General features: G+C 47.7%; 1 protein-coding gene and 1 long non-coding RNA gene across 2 annotated transcripts in view; both read right to left on the bottom strand.

Moving 5' to 3' along the window:
• Positions 1–12,612, bottom strand: part of LOC116437155 — a 207,828-nt gene that overhangs the window by 128,224 nt on the left and 66,992 nt on the right. The window lies entirely within an intron of this gene.
• Positions 6,568–9,685, bottom strand: LOC116437183. Its single transcript, XR_004237204.1, has 2 exons — positions 9,172–9,685; positions 6,568–7,982 (listed from the first exon to the last, which is right to left on the bottom strand). It is a non-coding gene; the product is annotated as an uncharacterized LOC116437183 (long non-coding RNA).

The following is a 12,612-nucleotide window of genomic DNA, read 5'->3' as shown; positions in this document are numbered from 1 at the left end:
CAGAGCTGCTCTCCTGAGGAGCCGCGTCCTCCTCCCAGGTCACCGTGGGCTGGCTTGGAGGTCTCTTCTCCATTCTACTGAATGGAGATGAAGTTCTGAGAATAGGCAAGGGGGAAGGTTTGGTTTAATACCTTACTCCCTGCTGCAGGGCAAGACGTGAGCTAAAACCAGCGGGCTTCTCGCCAGCTGTGTGCTCCCGTCCTGTCCCGTCGCTGTCCTGCCGGACACTGCAGGCTGGGCGCTGGTTCCACATCAACAAACCCTTCCAGCTGTTGCTAGGGGCAGGTGGCGGGTCACAGGGGGCCCTTTGTGACACCCCAGTTCCCCCACTGTGGTGCTCCCACTGAAACACTCCAAACCATGCACTGCTCCCTTCTCCCACTCCTCTCCCCTTCCCCCTGTGGAGGGATGGAGAGGAGAACTGCAGGCAAAGAAGTGCAAGGTTGTTGCGGTGACCCATCCCACTGCGGGGCTGGGGCAGCGTGATGCCAATCAATCCCAGCCCATCCCCTGGATCGAGTTTCCCGAAGAGGCAGACTCAGAGGGTGGGTCGATGGGCGGCTCAGAAGCCTAAGCTGCACCCCTTGGGCAGTGCCCGGGTACAAGCCGCCTCCTCCGGTTCGGGAAAATTCTCGGTTACTCGGTTGTTCACTGGTTCTCTGTTATAACTCCTGCCTCTCGGTTTCCCCCAGTGGTTCTTGTTAAATTGTATCTGACCCCTGGCTTGTAACTCATTGGTTGTTTTCCCCTTTCACTGCGTTTTCAAATTTCCTATAAAACTGAGGACAAGCCTCAGGGGACCATCCCATCACATCCCATCACATTCCATCCCTTCCAAGCTTGTTCTGGTTGCGAATCTTCTAACAATAAACCTGTTAGGAGCCAGACCAGAACAGCCTCTCTCTTCCTAATGGTATCAGCTAACGTGAGCTGATACCATCGGCTCCTGCCGTGTTCCCTCCGAAAGAAGCCAGCGAGCTCAGCCAGCAGCTCTTTTCCTGATGCCGAAGTCACTTCAGCGACGCACAGAAGAACACAGCTGGACTCTCTCTGACCTAGGGCACGCCAGAGCTCGTGCTTCGAGCACAAGAACTGCGTTACAAGGTCACAGGCTGAGTTAAGAACAAATGACTAAAATCAGCAATCAAAGAAAGCAAGAGCCCTGAGTTGGCAAACCTTATGGATAACAAAGGAGAGCAAGGCCTGTGATGACAGTGAGGTGGATGGACACGGAGATAGCCAGCATGAGGGGAAGACTTGAGAGGAAAAACAAGACTTGCAGGCTGGAAACATGGTGGGACAAAAGTACAGGAAAGAGGAGGGGACAAAATGGTTAGAAAAATGAGGGGAAAAGGACAGGAAACAAGGGGGGGAAAGGGCGGAAAACATGATGTAAAAGATGGGAAAAGTGAGGGGACAAAAGGGCAGAAAACGTGAGAGGAAAAAATGGCAGGAGAAGTGAGGGTAAAAATGGCAGTAAATGTGAGAGGAAAAAATGGCAGGAGACATGAGGGGGAAAATGGCTGGGAAATGTGAGGGGAAAAGGGAAAATGGCAAGAAAAATGACATGAGGGGGAAAATGGCTGGGAAATGTGAGGGAAAAGGGAAAATGGCAAGAAAAATTACATGAGCCCAGGGGTCCTTTGTCTGAGGTCATACTCGGATGCAGCAGTTTGAGCTGTTTCTGTGTTTCTGCACCTGTGAACAAATGACTTTTGATACCCAAAACTAGGTAAGAATTAAAACTCTATAGTCAACCCCGCTAGAGAGCAGGTATTTGTTTATTCAGCACTGGGACTGAGGGGGTCACCCCACCACAAAACTCATTCAATCTTCTTTAGCCTTCAGTTACATTTTAAAAGTCCTTCCACATAACGTCACAATTACAATATACCATTAGCATACTCATATTTACATAAAGATCTGTCATGGTTTTACAACAGTTTGTTGCTTCCGCACATGCATCAGTTCCTTCTGTGGTGGTTCTCAGTCTCTGGTAGTCTTTTGATGAAGACTTCTGTAGTCTTCCTCACATCTGAACTTTTTACCTGTTGCTGTTGCACACAGGGACGGAGAAAAATGACATAACTTCAGGTCAGAGAAGATGGTCGAAGCCGACCCTTTAATGCCAAAACCCCATCTTTTTATAGCATGGATTGCAAAAGAGAAATTACATGATTGGCCCCTTGGCTAGCCACCCACCACAGTGAGTGGCTGAGCGGTATAACCACCCATTTCAAAATATTTTCTTCAGTGAACCAAAACAAGACCTTGCAGGTGCCAGGTAGAAAGTTAGTTTACAAAACAGTGTTTCACTGTTTCTCAGCTAAAGCATGAGAAAGGAAAAACTTCAGAAATGCTTGAGCAGCTGGAAAATTCCTCTGCTCCTGCTTTTTAGCATCCAAATTTACCTCTGTCTTCAACACACGCCTTGTGATTCTTATTCTTCAGTCTAACTTGTTTTCAGCTGATTTTGCAATTTGCAAGTTCTGTTAAAACTTGCTATCTTGCTTGCTTCTGCTTGGCATGTTATCTTGCTTGCTCTGCTATCTTGCTTTACCTGCTATCTTGCTTGCTTTACCTGCACATCTTGTTACAAAATGACTTGTGGTTAACCTTTCCTTACATACCACTTAGGATTCCAATCCCCCCTTTCTTTTTACTTTTGTGAATTCTTTCACAAATTATCGTGTGTTTGTTCTCCAGAAATGTCTTCCTCTTTCTACTCTGTGTCTCAATTTATATCTCTTCCAATCATCATAAGACGTTTTGGTTCACTGGCAGCACCACAAAAAGCACTGGCTAAATATACATGTACACAAGATGATTATTCCTAACAAGAGTCCCATGAATAATTGTTTTAACCAATTTAGATAAGGGAGCCAAGACCTAAGTGTCTCCCATAAGTGACTTGACCAAGATGTATCCTACTTTATTACTTCATGGAGTATCTTTGCATGTTGCCAGATTGTATGTATATCTGTTGTTATTTGCCCTGATTGGTCTATATAAGTAAAACAACCGGTATTTTTCAATGTACAGAATCCTCCCATTTGTGCTGTGATCATATCTAATATCATACGGTTTTGAAATACTGCATCTTTTAAAGAATGTATTTCTGCTTGCAACCATCCAATGGCATCTGCCATTGAGTTTGCAATTATTTCTATCTCTGCTGAGATGTTCGCTGTTGCTTCTTCTAAGTGTACAATTCCTAAAGTTGGGAATAAAGCGAAAAAAGCCCTGACAAAGCTGTGAAGGCCTGTATTGTGTCTAGTCAGAAAATTAGAAGATATACTTCGACTAAATCGGTTTCTCCAAATTCCTCTAATGATTTCTGTAATTAAACTGGTATGATTTGTACCTTGTATAGGTGGGACGAGATACCCCATAGCACACTGACCTGTCTAATTTCCAGGTAGTTGCTTAAGGGCTATTCCATTCCCACACAACCACCAAAAGCCATCTGGCAAATCACAGCTAGTTGTGATGCTCATGTCAGCATTGTTAGTATGCCTTGCAACCAAACAGTCATGCCATTGAGCAAATTGAACTTTAAAATCTGGTGAGGTAGGTGGTGAATTTACGTAACAGATTGATTGATGAGTGAAAACTGACAAGGGGTTTTCCTAAACATGAACCTATTTGTTTGCATTGTGTACTAATATTGTACGGGGTATATGGGCTTAATGCAGTCCAATTACTAGAGGGTACCCCTAGCAATGGTAAGTGCAGTTGTTGTACCTCTCCACACAGCCAACAATGCCTTATTCCAGTAGGCTGAGCTATTCCCTCAAGCAAAGCTACATACTTATTTACATCAAAAGTTACTACAATCTGCCAAAAAGCAACAAAGCATAACAAAGTATTCATGATTTTCAGCTGAGTTTCAGCTTCAGTCTGTCATTCTCAATGGTTGTTACTGTCCAAGGTACAAGAGGAGACTTCTTCACTCAGGTATAATGAATCCAGGTAGGTTTTTCTCTCACGCAAATTGCAGTGAAGGTTGTCAGGGAGGACTTGGAATGGTCCATCCCACTTCTCCTGGAGTGGATCACCTGAAAAATTCTTAACATACACCCAGTCACCTGACACTGTTTGGGCTGCCCGAGGCAGCACAGCATCCAGCTGCTGATGTCCTTTGTGTCAGCTGCAGCAGGCAGGGGTTGGCTGCAGCGAGCAGGGAAAGCTGTCAGCTGCAGCTAGCAGGGAAAGCTGGCTCCTTCGCAAGGAGTGGACCCCAAACAAAGATGATGTAAAAATGTCATCAGAGGCAAAGGATGAGAGAGGGGTCTTTGTATAGGTTCCAGCTGGTTTATTGCAGGTACAGGGTCCAGGGACAAAGACAAGAGAGTGAGACAGAACGCAGTATTTTATAGGGGGTGGAACAAAGGGAAACAACCAATGGGGATCGACTGAGGAGGAGGAGACAATAGAGGAATATCCACCAGGGATAACTTAAGGGAGGGAATTACATGAGTAGACCAATGGGGCTTTCCAGAACTAATACATAAGCAACTAGGGGAAATACATCAACATGAACTTATACATAAAACTGGGTGGAGAACTCCTGAACCAATAAAATTAAAACATGTAAACTAAGAACCACTAGGAACATGGGAACTCGCCGTAACCAAGGGGTGAGGATTAGACCTTGGTGTTCTGGAGGCCTGTCCACCAGTCCTCCGAATGCTCTGCTGCTGCGGCCACCGCCTCATGCACCACGACACTCACCAGGATCAATTGTGTGCCGTTTATGATACGGTTGCTTGGGTAGATTCTCAAATACAGTATTATACTTCTGATGCAGCTGAGTGTTAATGGTTTTTAAGTATTCATAAATATATTGAATACCAACCTGGGTCAGGTTTTCATCATGAGCGGCATTTAACCCATAAGGCCTACCATACGAGAGTTCAAACGGGCTACGCTTTCCATTTGACCTTGGCTTTACCCTGATTCTGATGAGGGCAATGCCTGGTACCAGTACAAATTTGTCTCCTGACAGATCTTAGCTATTTGTTGTTTAAGCATGTGATTCATGTTCTCTACTTGACCACTAGCTTGTGGCCTGTAAGGAGTGCAGAGGTGCCACTCAGTTCCCAAGGCCTTGCTGACAGCTTGTATGTGGAGAGAGATTAGATAGAATTGAGCTACAGGCTGTGGGACGTGCCTGCAGAACACCATGACAGCACAAAGAAGCTTCTCTCTTCCTGACCTTGGGGGAAGAAATGCCACGTTACAGATGCACTAAGGAGAGAAGCCTGCCAGAAGCGGCCAGACACCTGAACAGTGTGTGAACACCCCCATAACAGGATATTAAGAAAGTGTGCTCTTGACATGGCAATGTGTGATAGGTTTCTTAGTGAAAAATACCATATAAGGAAATACTGCGTCTTGAAGAAGTGTATAAAACCAGATCATTTCTTTAAATAAACATCTCAGTATCCCTGTCAGTCTGAGTCCCTGCCTCAGTCATTACCGTCCTCATTTGCACTTGTCCTGAGCTCATGGTAAGGACAGCGGGTGCTGGATTCAGCTGCTCACACACAAACCTCTGGTGACAGCAGAGCTGCCCCGGGCTGTCCATCCATGGAGCCCCAGAGGGGCACAGCTCTGCTCCACAGGAGAGCTGCCTCACCCACGGGTTTGTGCTCAGGGCAGTTTGAGATGTTTTTCAGGTTGGTGAGCCAGGATGTTTCTACTTTCAGGAGCTCCATTGCCCTGCAGGAATTTAGGAACAGAAACTTAAGGCCATGGGATTCACTCAGGGCATATTTAGAGAATCACATGAAACCACTGGAAACTTTCCTTAGGGTAAACATGTTCCAGTGCAATTCCATTTCTCTCCAAAATCTGCTCTGGCCCCTCTCAGATCATGCTATAGGCTGTGCTGGGAAGATATCAAGGAAGATGAAAGATTCAGAAGCAAATTAAGGCACAGGGTTTGAACCCTCACAGGAATTCCTTGCTCTGATGACTTTGCTGAATGTTTGAGCCAAAGCTGCTCAGGTCCAAACAGAGCCATGTCCAGCTGGTTGCTCCCTCCCAGCCTCCTCTTTCTGGGAGAAGAACAGACCCAGCTCCCAGGGGTGAGGGGCATTTGCATCATCAGTCAGCATCTTTGCTTGACAGATGGACACTCAAACCTTGATTGTTGGGGTAGGCAGCTGCATTGGATGTACCTGATCCTGGGCAAGCACCTGCAATCAGCCCGACTGGAGCAGTGGGGTTGGAGCAGAGGAATTCCAGAGGTACCTGCAAGCTCAGCCAGGGTGTGAAACAGTCCCCAGGGCAGAAATTGCCTTGGGGGAGAGGAGCTGTGCAGGAGGAGCCCCTTGCAGAGGTTTCCTCTCTGCTTTGCTGTGTTTGTGCAGGCTGCGAGTGTGGGGAGGAAAACCACAGCAGCAGGGCTGTGCTGTGCCCAGCAGCTTGAGAGCAGAGCTTCCGGCCAGGGAACGAGCTGCCTTGGCTCTGGTGTTGCTGTGAGCAAAAAGCAGATCTGACTCAGTGTGAAATTATAAACAATATGAAGACTTCTGTTATTGCAATAAATTCCATTGATAGTGACCTCTAACAATTGCTTTCTCTTTATTATTTTGTGTTGTTTTCCACCTCATTATTGGTCAGCATTTCTATCAGTTACACCATTTTTTCATGTCTGTGCAGTGAATGAAAAGACGTCTAAAGAATTTGAAAAGATTTCTAAGGAATGATGAGATGAAAGGCATGAAGACCCACCTAGAGAAGGAAGAGCAAACTCAATTTAAAGAAAGAAGGATGAGATAATGCAGGACAAACTGCTGACAGCTTCTCATCTCCACAGCTTTTCCCAAAATCTTATGGCAGACAGAGACACAACAGCAGAAAGGCAGAACACTCTGTGTAGGTCTCCACACACCTGCACTCCCAAAGCTCTGCCATGGCCACGCCAAGTCCTTGCACCATTGCTTTGGGTGGGTCCTCCTTTGCCCACCCCCCTCACAGCTCCATCCTGCCCCAGTTATCAGCTCCTGTTCTGCCTTTCCCACCCCACAGAAATCTCCCTCTCCACTCGGGTGTGCCTGGAACACCAGCTGCTCTCCCCGCTCAGTTCTCAGGTGGTGTCAGCACAGAGGGACAGGTGGGCTCAGGTCCCTGGGACAGAGGTCCCCAAGCCATGCAGCTCCACCAGGGATGAACCTGGCTCAGCTTGGCTCTCCTGCTCATCCTCACGCTGGCTTTGCTGGGAATCAGAGGAGAACAGCAGAAGATGCTGCTGGGAGTTCCTGAAGCAGTGGGCAGGAGCCTGGGAAAGGGAAATGCTCCAAGACATCAGCTTCCAGTGAACCCTTAAACTCTCTCTCTGGCCATCTCCTTTCTCCCAGCAGAACTTCCTGGCCCTGCTGAGCAACAAGGGCTGCTCTGTTCCTCTTCTCTGCCTCTGTCCCTTGCCCCAGCCCAGGATGTGCTCAGGCAAGAAAGCAGCAGATCTTACAGGTGCCCCATGTGCAGCTCTGCTCCTCCTTTCCCAAAGCCTCACGTCTCACAGCTGCCCTGATGAGCCAGAGGAAGAGGGGCAGCTGCACCAGGGATTCCTTCCAGTTCCCAAAGACCAACTCCACTGCAATCCCAAGTGCTTTGCAGAGCAGAGATCCCCTGTTTGACACAGTGGGCCCTCACTGCTGCCTGCAGTGGGCATCTGCTCTCTGTGCACTGCTGATACAAAGCTGAGCAATCCTGTGCTGTTTGGCTTCTTAAATCTCTGGTTTTCCAGAAATTGTCACTAACATTCTGCAGAGATGGTTTCACTTTCTGTTCCATTCTGTGCTCTGCCCCCTCTTCCTTCAATTCTTCACTGTGGTTCCTGGCTCCTGCCTCTAACCACCTCTGCAGCTCCTCTCTCCAATGTCCTTCTTCATCCTTCCAGCAGAACCACAGGGGAACACGTGGCACAGGTCACAAAGACTGACAACAGCAGTGAGAGGGAACAGCCCTGACACCTGGAAGAGAAAGTACTAAAAGTAATTTTCACTAAAGCCCTTGCATTATTATGAAGTGCCATAGTTCTTCTTATGAAATCCATTCCTTGCTCCTGCCATGGCCAGGTGACAAGTGACAGCAAGGCACAGACTCACTGAAACAAGGAATAGCAGCCTCTCTCTCTCTCATCTCAGTGCATTCTCTTATTTCTTATTTTCGTGAAAGTTTCTTTAAGAACCAGACACAAAACACACGTGTAAGTTCCTAGAATAACCCTGGAGCAAGGTCTTTACAGTTCAGATTTCATCCTCAGGAGGAACATGATAATTAGAAACTTGTACTGATACACACTAATGAAAAACAGAGGAATGGAAAAACCACAGGCAATAGAAATGTAATACATATATCACATAAAAATCATAAATGCAACTGCCTTGGGGTGACTTTATGATGTGTATTCCCTATTGCTGCCCTATGCCCAGAAATTAATTTTTGTGCCTTTCTATTCCTTTAAACTGAGCCTGAGAGGGGGAAGGAAGAACTGAGCAAAACTTTTTCAAAGCAGTTTGCAGCTTGTTCAGGTCACACAGAGATAGAGACTTTTTTTTTCAACTGCGGCAGGAGAGCGAGAGGGAAGGGAAGCACCCGGCTTGCTTTTCTTTCCAGCCAGCTTTCAGCAGTTTTTTTTCCTCAGCTCCTTTTCCTCCAGAGAGTTAACTTTTGTTTTCCTGGGACTTCGTTTTTTTCCTTTTCTCTCTGCTGGACAGTTTCAACATCAGAATACATTGGGAGGACTTTCCACCGAGGCCTTGGCCCTGGAGGTGGGCCCACCACCCCGTCTCAGCTCCAAGGAGGGAGAGGGAGATCTACGGAAAGACTCCAAATTTTCCCCCAGGTTTCTCTCAGCAGAGCGGGAGGTTTTATCATTTAGCATTAATTATCCTTTTCCTGTGTGTTTGTTAAATAAATAGTTTTTATCTCTTTCACTTTCCTTTGAGGAAAATTTATTTTTTCCTGAACCCAGTGGGGGAGGGCTGGTTGTAGCCTGCCTTCTCTCAGAGGATATATTTCTAAATTTGGCCAAACCGGAACAGCAACTTAACACTTCATTCTCCAGATGAAATGGTTCTCCCATTGCTGTACATCCCAGATTCTTCACACACACAGATTGGTTAAACACTTACAATCCAAGCTTCCCAGGTCTCTTACCTGAGATTTGGTGTAGAACTCACTGGGTAATTCAGCTGCTCTGCTTTGGGGGGCACTTTGGCTGCTGTTTCCTTCATTTGCTGAAATCACACAGTCAGTGTATCTGCCATGGCACAGGAGGATCACACACCAAATCACAGGAGGCAGAAATTCTTTGAGTCTTCCAGCAACACAAGCACTTCCCAACACAGCGAGCCCAGGGAATGCAGGTGGGGCGGAGGTGAAGCTCAGGACAAATGTAAAGAAGGCTGGACAGAAGAGGTCAGAAGCAACATATAATTCCTCCAATGATTTCTTCTGAGGACATTTAAATTCCAGCTCCATTCTTTCTTCAACCACAACCAGAAATATGGAGTAAAGTGATACAGACAACACACTATAATGATTTTTCCAAACACTTTGGAATTGCTTCCTGACTTCCATTTTGCTCAGTGATCAATACTGCAGCACCTCAGAAGCATTCTGTGCCTCTGTATCACACCACTCATCTTCTTATGCACTTTCTATCACCACATCTGCAAAAAACTAAACAGCCAAGAGGAAATGAAAATTAAACACACACAGGAACTGGGTACAGACACAGCTCCATCTGACACTGGAGATTCTGACGCTTTTCATTTCAGATGTCTCATGCCCTGTACAGGATCACAGAAACACAGAGTAGCTGAGGTTGGGAGTGACCCCAAGAGATCACCTGGTCCAACTCCTCTGCTCACCCAGGGACACCTGGAGCTGGTGTGCCAGAACCTCTCCCAGAGGCTTTTGAATATCTCCAAGGATAGAGGCTCCACCACCTCCCCAGGGAACAATGTCTGTCAGACCCAGGGAGCAGTTTGGGGCTCAAAGGCCTTGCTGCATTTCTCTCTCCATTTGACATCTTCTTGGTGAGGTGCCTTGATTGGCTCAGAGACACAAGCTGCAACATGAGAATTCCCATTAAATGGACAGATATTTTTGGTAGCTTTTTACCATGAGGGTAATTAAATATTTGAACAAGCTGATGTGATTTGATTTATGGAGGGGTTTTCCCCCCTTGTGTCTATAGGGTAAGGAGGAGAATGTAAATAAAAATGAGAAGCCATTGCCTCTTGCCATTGCATTACTGCCCTAATTGTTGTCATGCCATAAAGTTTGTCAAGATGATGAGAGCTGAAACCAAGTCCCAGCTGTGCTTGAACAGACTGAAACCCCAGAATAGAGAGGTTTGAAATTAGGGGAGGAGTGCAGATACTGCTCTGATCTGGAATTTCAATAAAATGGGGAACTGAGTGGGATGGGATGAGAGATTCCTTGAGAAAGAAAAATGAAGTGATGGGGTACTGCTAAAGATTTTGGTGGTAAACCCAGGATAAAAAAATTGGACTTGCTCATATAGTTACAACTGCCTGATACACAAATTAGGAATGTCTGTTCTAATGCTTAATTAGTGATCAAAAATCTTAGTAACAATCACTAACCATGAAAATTTCTGATCTCATAATTCAGACTAATAATAGAAGCTATTGTGCCTTGAGATAAAGGAGGTGCAATACAGCAGCATGTCAGGAAATGTTCCAAACCCACCTTGTAAGATCAGTTATCAGGTGGAACATCTCTGCAGTGGCTGAAGGTGTAAAATTCAAGGCCATTTCTGATGAAAGCTCCCACAGTGCTTTCATATTTTTATGTCAGTTGTTTTTAACATCGACTTCAGCCTGTTTCAGACCCCCACCTTTGCTCTCTGTTCATCTGTGCTGGGCAATAACTCACTGGCACCAGGGCTCTGAACTGTGTCCATTTCATCCCAAGGATGTGCACAGGCTGCACCAAATCTCACCCTCTTCTCCCAGTGCCACCACCACAGGGTGGTCCTGCAGCCCTGGACTCTCCTGTCCCATCTGGGACACTCATGGCCATGACCTGCAGCTCCAGGCTGTGCAAGATCTGCAGCAAAGCCGTGTCTCCTCTCCCATGCACTAAACCACTGCACAGGGGGACACAACAGAGCCTTCCCTCCTTCTCAATCCCCAGTCTCCTGCCTTCACCTGGGAGGGACAAATGGCAGTGGGGGACTCAGGGCACCAAAATGTTCTCCATAAATAAAGCCAGGCTTGTTGTGCTGCAGCCAAGGGCAGGTCCCTGGGCATGGGCCAGCTGGTTACAGTGCCCCTTGCAGAGGCACCTTGGTCAGCAGAACAGCAAGTGCCTTGTGCTGGGTGAGCAGGAGATCCAGCAGAGCCCCACTCCTCACTGGCTCCTCTATCATTGGAGGTGGAAGTGCCAGGAAGCTGCAGGATTGCTGGTGTCCTGCCCTGTTGTCCCTCCAGCAGCTTTCATGGCTCTTGGTATCCCTCACAAAGACCAGGCTCTGTGAACAAAGGGGCAGGTTCAGGAGGGCTTTGCAGGGAGGAGGCTGCCCCAGAGGGACAGGCACACACGGCTCGTGCTCTGGGCTCGCAGGGTGCGGAAATGAAAGCGGGGGCTCTGCAGGCGCAGCGGCCACAGTGGGGGCTGAGGCAGGGCCCCCGCTGGCCACAGCCACTCGGTGTGGGAAAGGCCCTGCCAGCCCCAGCCCTGCAGCAGGACCAGTCCCAGGCACGCTGCAAGCCCCGGGCCAGGCAGCTCTTGCAGCGCTGGGCAGAGCTCAGCCCACAGCAGACGCTGCAAGGAGAGGCTGTGGCTGCAGTGCCCCAAACAATGCTGGCCCAGGGGGGATGTGCCAGGCTGTCTCCTGCTCGCCCGGCCTTCCTCCTCCTCCTCCTCCTCCTCCTGCTGCTGCTGCTGCTGCTGCTGGGTGAGTTGGGGATGGCTTTGCCTTGGGGCTCAGCACTGCAGGGCTGCTGAGCGGGGCAGGACAGGGCAGTGCTGGGCCCAGGGCAGGCCCCAGGGGAAAGGGTGTGTGGAGCAGCCGTGCAGCACTGAGGGGCAGAGCTGCTCTGGGGAGGGCAGCAGGACCAGTGCTTCCTCCAGCTCCCATGCACCTCTGAGCAAAGGGAACAATTCCCAAACCCTCTCAGGGGGTTGGGTCATGGTGTGAGACTTGTCAGATGCTGAAGTGCTTTAGGGAGCCAGCAGCATCCACCTGGAACCACAAACCCAACCAAAATGGGCTTGGGGTGGTGTTGAACCCAGAGATAAAGTGACACTGAACCATGCCATAAATCAAATCCCTCCTGATGGAAGAGAATTTTCTAAAAGTCCTTGCACGGACTTTCAAAAGATAAACCAAGACTTTTCCTGGAGTTTCAATGCTGCCGGAGAGTTATTTATTAAGTCTTATCAGAGGAACTGAGCCACTAGCGTGACCCAGGCATAACACACAGCACAGAAAGCAGGAGAGAAGTCTAATTATCAAGATTTACATGGCCTTTTAAAGATAATTTAACCAATCGTTACTAAAAACATACATTATTTTCACTTTCCTACCAATTATTCAGTAACACAGCCAGGAACTGCGGAATT

Source organism: Corvus moneduloides, chromosome 33 (assembly GCF_009650955.1).
Source record: "Corvus moneduloides isolate bCorMon1 chromosome 33, bCorMon1.pri, whole genome shotgun sequence".
NCBI lineage: Eukaryota > Metazoa > Chordata > Aves > Passeriformes > Corvidae > Corvus > Corvus moneduloides.
Note: the sequence above shows the minus strand (reverse complement) of the source record. Positions and strands in the feature narration are given on the sequence as shown.